Genomic DNA, 8,870 nt, shown 5'->3' on the forward strand with positions numbered 1-8,870 from the left:
TGGCAAGAGTATCGCGGCATACCTTAAAAAAAGGAATCCCGATCCGTCTCCTAAAATCAGGAATTATCTACACATATCCGACTATATAGCCCAAAAGACTTCCATATCTACGAACATGTGCGGGCTTTTATCCTCCACAGTCCTGAGATTAGATTTTATGAAAGATACTTTATATACGTGACCAGACCATTGTTTTGGGACAAAATAAGATGTAACACAGTAAATTTCAGGGATTGGTGTGTGTCACCAGAAGTTTAAACGGTGCTCAAAATGGAAACTGTTTACTTTAGAGCCGGCCGCTGTGGCAGAGCGGTTCTAGGTGCTTCATTCCGGAACTGCGCTGCTGCTACAGTCGTCCTTAGGTTAGTTAGGTTTAAGTAGCTCTAAGTCTAGGGAATTGATGACTGCAGATATTAAGTCCCATAGTGCTAAAGCCGTTTACATTAGAAAGTAACTCAAATACACGCAACAATCAGAAAATTCAGCATCATCAAAAAATTATGAAAACAGTAAAACTGCAACGTAGAAGAATAGGTAGTTTCCGAATGTAGTTTTAGTGCTGCGTCGAAAACATAAGTCGCTGTACCGTTGTGACGAAGTGAACATTTACTTATTCGACAGTGTCTTGTGTATTAGCATGTTGCAACACATTCTACACATATTTCACTTCAGAATTACTAAAAATAAACATTTTCTACAACCAATCACAGAGTGTTTAGTTTATTCCTTGAGCTGGGAAAAAATAATACAGGGTGTGGCAGCAAATGGATCGATTTGGTTATAACGAAACTGGCCAAGGATTTTATTGCAAAAAATATCCAATCACAGCAACGAAGCCCTTGCACATTGGTGTATCTCGCACTGTTCATGAACTAAAAATGATGTCTTGTAGGTGGTCATCATTGTTTTGTTGACACTTAGAAAATCTGTGATGTAAGTCGTACACGGCATGTTGAAGCATCTGTATGGAAATGCATCTGATTTCTGTACGAATGGTGTCCTGCAGTTCCGCAGTTGTGTGTAGAAGTCTAACACACATCCTGTGTTTCAGTAACCCCCAAAGGAAGTGATCACAGGCCGATAAGTCGGAAGATATGTGAGGCACCTAAATGTCCCCATTCCTTGAAATGATGTGGGTACCAAACACTCTGCACGCTGCTGGCATTAAAATTTGAGCACATGGAGAAGTGGCACCATCTTACTGATCTTACTGATACTATTGCTCATTTACAGGATACTGCGCGAGTTCATATGCGAGGAACATGTTAACCATGGCACCATTCCGCTGAGATGTGACGGTAGCTGCTCGTCCACGCTCATCCTCAAAACTGGAAGAACCGATTACGCTTATTGCAGAGTGTTACGAAACATCCTGCTCTAGCATTACTTTTCCTCAACAGTAGTTGTCGATACCAGTATTATTTTTCGAATTTTCAACAGGTAAATATTATCTCAGTTACTTTTCTGAAACCTTTCATGTAATTTTGTACACAGTATGTTATATTTGAAGCTAAAATTTATGAAAAGAATTTAGTTTATAAAATATTTTAGTCTATGTTACGATCGATAAGTACTATCTCTGAATGTACATTAAAACTATTTTTTAGAAACATCTGAAATTACGAAGTACTTGCAAACTTAAAATTTCAGTTATTAATTACGCAGCCCTGAAATGTTTGACATATTTATTTCTGAATTCATTTATGAAGTAATAATCGAAATTAATAATGTAACAGAAAAGAATAGAAATTGATTTGTTAAGAAAAGCTGTAAAGCCTTTGGAATATTGTTATTTCCGCTGAGAGTGAGAGTCGTAAGCATGCCTCTGATGTGATAGGACGTAATTTTGTATTTTGTGAGAACAATGTAATTTCAGCTTTGTTAGTATAAAGAATCAAATGACTGTATGATACACTAAGCCGGCCGCGGTGGCCGAGCGGCTCTAGGTGCTTTAGTACGGAACCGCGCGTCTGCTGCAGTCGCAGGTTCGAATCCTGCCTCGGGCATGGATGTGTGTGATATCCTTAGTTTAGTTAGGTTTAAGTAGTTCTAAGTTCTAGGGGACTGCTGAGCTCAGATGTTAAGTCTCATAGTGTTCAGAGCCATTTGAACCATTTTGATCCACTAAAATGTAAGGAAATAGATTTACGTAAAAACAAAAATTACGCAACAACGTCCTTCAAATTTATTTAGATCAGTCCACAGTGGGGACCCAAATTGGGGCATTTTCAGCTTCAAGAATCAGACCTCTAGCAAGAAGGTCTGGAGCCAACTTTACATGACAAGCTAAGTAAACTGGAAAGTTTATTGTAATCTTCGCTCATCTCAAATCTTCATAACAGACTAATGTGGACTATAGATGGAATAAGGAAGGAGTGGGACGATTAGAAGAGAGAGAGCGACACACAGACTTTCTGGCTGTGGAACGGGTGTTGATAGAGTTCGTGAGGATAATCTTCACACAAATGACGGCAGTCTGTTTGTTAAGATAAACACTGAGATGAAAATGTGCGTTGTCTCTCATCCATAGCAAATTTGAAAAGACCCCATTGTCCCTAATTTTAGTCAACGACAGTGTCATTGATGTAGGAAAAGGTAGATTGGTACTTACTTTGAAGAAGTTATGTTAATTTGCAAACAGGCACAATTAAAAGCCAAGTGGAACGGAAAGACACACACACTATACATACACACAAGTAAGCATCTCTCTAGCGCATCTGACCAGCAACTCCAGCAGCTTAGGCCGGAATGCAACTACCACATGAGGTGACAGCAGCAGTCTGGAGGAAGTGGGGAAGAAGAATTGATAGCAGTATTTGGGTGGGGGGACAGTCGAACACTGGCGGAGCGTGCAGGACTAGAATGCGAACAGGGACAGCGTCAGGAGGTTGCGGGGCATAGAGGTGGGGAAAAAAGGAGCGAAAAGGAGAGAAGCCGTGAAAGAAGGGCAGATGCGTTGGCATAGAGCGGCAAACCAAAAGGCTGGGAGACGAGAATGGGGAAGAGAAAATAGGACGGAGAGGTCGAAATTGTTGGGTGGATGGTTGTTGTTGTTGTTGTTGTTGTTGTGGTCTTCAGTCCTGAGACTGGTTTGATGCAGACCTCCATGTTACTCTATCCTGTGCAAGCTTCCTTATCTCCCAGTACCTACTGCAACCTACATCTTTCTCGTGATAACGACGCCCTCTTGAGTAGTCCCCGCCCGGAGATCCGAATGGGGGACTATTTTACCTCCGGAATATTTTACCCAAGAGGACGCCATCGTCATTTAATCATACAGTAAAGCTGCATGCCCTCGGGAAAAATTAAGGCTGTAGTTTCCCCTTGCTCTCAACCGTACCAGCACAGCAAGGCCGTTTTGGTTAGTGTTACAAGGCCAGATCAGTCAATCATCCAGACTGTTGCCCCTGCAACTACTGAAAAGGCTGCTGCCCCTCTTCAGGAAGCACACGTTTGTCTGGCCTCTCAACAGATACCCCTCTATTGTGGTTGCACCTACGGTACGGCTATCTGTATCGCTGAGACACGCAAGCCTTCCCACCAACGGCAAGGTCCATGGTTCATGGGGGCAAGGGGTCGAGAGTGTGGGGACAGTATTTTACCATACGTTGGGGCCAGGTTGGTTAAGGGAGCGCGGAGACTAAGTCCTATTTGATCAGTTCATAAAAGCTGGTGACGTAGGGAAGAGTCCAGTTGGTTCAGGTGGAGAAGCAGCCACTGAAATCAAGCATTTTATGCTCAGCTGCATGTTGTGCCAGAGGGTGGTAAACTTTGCTGTGCACCAAATTTTGTAGGTGGCCGTTTATCCTGGAGAACAGCTGCTTTTTGGACATGCCAATATAAAAAGCTCTGCAATGGTTGCACCAGAGCTGGTAAATATCACAGCTGCTTTCACCAGCGGCCCGGCCTGTGATTGGGTAGGATAAACCCGTCACAGAACTGCTGTCTGAAGTGCTGTCTGTGTGTATTGTCCACTTGCTGTGTTCTATAGCGCCTAAAGTAAAAATTAGTTACGAGATTAATAACATTCTAAAAATTCGTTTTCGTAATAAAATGTGCGCAGTAACCAGGGCTACCACCTCGGAGGCTATTGCGGAAGCGTGGGGGATGTCCGATTCTCACGGTGGTTTAGAGAGGCATAGCAGTGTCGCTCCTGACATGGCGTGAAGAGCCTTCGGGCTGACTTCAGGTGGCGATAGGTAATCATTAAGAGAACTCTGACAGCACAACGATACATCAAATTCATGTTACCTCTTATGCGACAGTACCAAAGTGCTATTTTTATGCAAGGCAACGCTCGTGCATTCATGGCAAATGCCTCTGTGAACTGTCTACGTGATGCAGAGCTACATCTACATCTACATGATTACTCTGCAGTTCACATTTAAGTGCTTGGCAGAGGGTTCATCGAACCTCAATCATACTATCACCCTACCATTCCACTCCCGAACAGCGCGCGGGAAAAACGAACACCTAAACCTTTCTGTTCGAGCTGTGATTTCTCTTATTTTATTTTGATGATCATTTCTACCTATGTACGTTGGACGCAACAAAACATTTTCGCATTCGGAACCGAAAGTTGATGACTGAAATTTCGTAAATAGATCTCGCCGCGACGAAGAACGTCTTTGCTTTAATGACTTCCATAGCAACTCGCGTATCATATCTGCCACACTCTCTCCCCTATTACGTGATAATACAAAACGAGCTGCCCATTTTTGCACCCTTTCGATGTCCTCGGTCAATCCCACCTGGTAAGGATCCCACACCGCGCAGCAGTGTTCTGACAGAGGACGAACGAGTGTAGTGTAAGCTGTCTCTTTAGTGGACTTGTTGCATCTTCTTAGTGTCCTGTCAATGAAACGCAACCTTTGGCTCACCTTCCCCACAATATTATCTATGTGACCTTTCCAACTGAAGTTTTTCGTAATTTTTACACCCAGGTACTTAGTTGAATTGACAGCCTTGAGAATTGTACTATTTATCGAGTAATCTAATTCCAACGGATTTCTTTTGGAACTCATGTGGATCACCTCACACTTTTCGTTATTCAGCGTCATCTGCCACCTGCCACACCATACAGCAATCTTTTCTAAATCGCTTCGCAACTGATACTGGTCTTCAGTTGACCTTACTAGATGGTAAATTACAGCATCATATGCGAACAACCTAAGAGAACTGCTCAGATTGTCACCCAGGTGATTTATATAGATCAAGAACAGCAGAGGTCCCAGGACGCTTCCCTGGGAAACACCTGATATCACTGCAGTTTTACTCGATGGTTTGCCGTCTATTACTACGAACTGCGACCTTCCTGACAGGAAATCACGAATCCAGTCACACAACTGAGACGATCCCCCATAGGTCCGCAGCTAGAGTCGTCTCCAGCAAAGTCCGCGGATCTATCCCCTGTAGAACATGTCTGGGATCAGCTTTCACGTTAACTCCGCCCGCAAACCAGTATCCAAACTATGGAGGACCATTCATAACAGCTGTGAGCCAGCTTGTCTCAGGAAAGAATACAGCTGCTTTATGGCACGATTCTGAACCGAATCAGGACTTGTTTCCGGGCAGCAGGGGTGTAATTTCATTCACGTAAGAGGGCTCAAATTCTCAAATTCTTTGAAAATTTGTCTCGTATTTGTAATCATGGAAATAACACAATATTCCCCCCTCCCTCAAAGTTTTATTTCGCTTCATCCTCCCCTTCTGGATCCTTGTTCTTCTGTCTGCCAGTGTAGTTTACGTACACCACCTCTCACAGTCCGCACTTCCACCACCCTATCCTCCACCCCCAGAAGCCCTAGAACCTTAAATGATTACACCATTTCTTCACTGTTCCACTACGAAGTGGTATTCAGAAGCATATTTGGAATAATTAATTCTCAGTGATCGTTACTCAAAATCTGGACAAATCAGTAACGCCAATCATGTAACTAATATCCGAGGAGTAGCACCCCTGTATCAGTTTTTGCATAAAATCGGGTCAACCAGTAACGAGACGTTTGTATCTTTTCTAGAGTAAAAAAGAAATAAAATAAACTGGCAGCTGTACACTACCAATGGCTGCGAGTTCATATGCCTTCCTTTTGCAGTAGCACGCTTTTATTGCTCGATACAATACTCCCGTTCCAGCTGCAGTCCAGAGCGACATTTTAAGTGATAAATGGCGTAAAGCGGAAAAATTAGAGGCGAGATATACTCGTGCATTGATAATTCTGTGGAACAGCCATTAGAATATGACATTTATTTATGACCAATTGTAACACACAATCTCGTTAACATTTTGTTGTAGAACTGTCAAATGCAATCTCCTTTCGTACATGTACTGCGTTGTCAGTTCAATCTCCTTTCTTACATGTACTGCGTTGACATTTCAATCTCCTTTCGTACATGCACTGCGTTGTCAGTTTAATCTCCTTTCGTACATGTACTGCGTTGTCTGTTAATATTCATCGATTTTCATAAAACAACGTCTATCGATTATTTTTTTTGCAGAAGCACTCGTTGAGTTACGTTGTACGCACAGGGTGTATACAAAAGTGTACATATTCATACAGGAGTGGTGGGCGAGACTAGAAAGCATAGTGCCATAAACACATGACGGAAGACGAAGAATTGCGGTGCTGTGAGCCAATTCACTTCTGTCGTTGACGCTCTCTACACGGTAGTTCTGGAATTAATTGTTCACGTCTTGTTGTTTGTCTCTGCAGTTGATTTGCATCTGTACGATCGTTTAGGCTCAGTTGTAAGTTAAGCAGGTCGCACACTTCAGTGATACAGTACTGCTAAGATACAGTATACGCTTTGCTTCAAGACTGCTTGTGTCGCAGTTATAGTCATACGTTAGTGGACACTTTCTTTGAGTTGTCAAGGCTGTACGCCTGGTTGATTAGGAAGGAGTTGAAGTTTGTGAGGTCTGAAGATGGGTGTAATCCCGAAACGCGTAACATGTTCTAATAAAACAGTCAATTGAACATCTCATGGCTTTAGTGCGATTTTACAGCATTGTTACTTATAATCCGTCTTGATTGCAAAATTTTTATTCTTATGACCGGTTTCGGTTCATCTAGAAACATCTTTAGATCTGATATTTCGCTTACTTCTCTAACCGAAATATCAGATCTCAAGATGGTTACATAAGTAACCGAAATATCAGATCTGAAGATGGTTCTAGATGAACCGAAACCGGTCATATGAATAAAAATTTTGCAATCAAGACGGATTATAAGTAACATTATAAAATCACTGATTGCTTCTATCCTATCAGGAAATATGTCTGTTTTGACAAAATTTTCAGTATTGGTTCCCAATTATTAATTCTCCTAATGGAAGTCTCCTCATCGTGGAATAGGGTCATTCACAGCCTGATCCCGACCACCGAACGCCTCCATCGCATTGGTCCAACTGGTGTTTGGGACACACGTTATCAACCTGATACATGACCACACTGGTTTGTTTCTTGTGGACGGGATCACTGGCACTGGATTCGCCGACAACTGGCTTTCATTATCCGATTAGCTGAAGCTGCTTTAGAGGGTTGATCTTCTTCTGTGTCCCGACTTCTCCGTTTTCCCTCGGACAAAGACTGATTCGATTGTGTGGCGCCTCGGACACTGCTGTAGTCGGGAGTGACAACGATACCGATCAACTTGTTTTTCGCCAATATTTGATGAGCGCTCACTGGAAGTGACAGACGCCTCCACGTCATCTTGCGTTATTTGCAAATATGTTGCATCTTCTTTTTAATCATCAAGGGATTGGGAATTTTTTTTCCTCTGGAGCTTTCTCTCATTGTGTTCTTCCTAGAAAAAGAAATTTGTTTCTTTTTGAGGCCCGGAACTGTGAAATTTGTTTTCTTTTCATAAAACAGCAACATAAATAAAGAAAAAATTAACAAAATTAAAAAATAATAAAAAGCATGAAATGAAAAGCGAACCTAGTACCATGTCCATATGAGGGACCAGCACAGTAGCAGTCAGGGGTGAGGAATAGTGACAAGGCCTCGGTTTTCGACTCCTACCCAGCTTATCTCCACCCAGCCTGAATCTGACAGAGTCCGCATTCGTTATATGCTAATATTTTTTCCTCTCTTCGCATTCATAACGAATACTGTCACTTGATTATTAATGAAATAAAAGTACGTTCTTCAATAACAAAAACTGGTAGCGTGGTTGCCTACCGTGCAGTGGGCCCGGGTTCGGTTTCCGGCCGGGCTGGAGGTTTTTCTCCGCTCGTGGACTGGGTTTTGTGCTGTCCTCATCATCCTTTCACCATCACCGACGAGCAGGTCACCCAGTGTGGCCCAATAAGACTTGCACCGGGCGGCCAAATTTCCCCGGGTGGGGCCTCCCGGCCAACAATGCCACGCGATCATTTCATTTCATTTCTGGCGAAGACACCCTTAGAGGCGTCAAAACCTAGGTCAATGTATTAAACATTATTTGGAATCGGTTGGCTGTGATATTTTTCCCTTGATAATTATCAGAAGAGATGAACTTGAGCGTCGATTCCCAGAAGTTTATTTTGTCTGAAGACACCGTATGTTGGTAGAAATACAATATCAAGGAGTGAATTTTCAGCTTGCAGCGGAGTATGCGCTGATATGTTCCAGGAAGTTTAAACTATGTGTCGGACCATCACTCGAATTTGTAACCTTTACCTTCCGCTCGCTGCGCCAACTGAGGTATCCAAGCACGACACGCTGCTCACCCTCAAGACTCTTGCTTCCTCATGTCCTACACTTTGAACCTCCCAGAAGTCCTCCTGTAGTCGCTCGGGGACTAGCACCCCAGAAAAACGCATACTGCGGAGAAATGGCTTAGTCTCAGCAAAGAAGATGGATTCGAGAGTTAATTTCCACTCAGGCA

Source organism: Schistocerca gregaria, chromosome 5, assembly GCF_023897955.1.
Source record: "Schistocerca gregaria isolate iqSchGreg1 chromosome 5, iqSchGreg1.2, whole genome shotgun sequence".
NCBI classification, from domain to species: domain Eukaryota; kingdom Metazoa; phylum Arthropoda; class Insecta; order Orthoptera; family Acrididae; genus Schistocerca; species Schistocerca gregaria.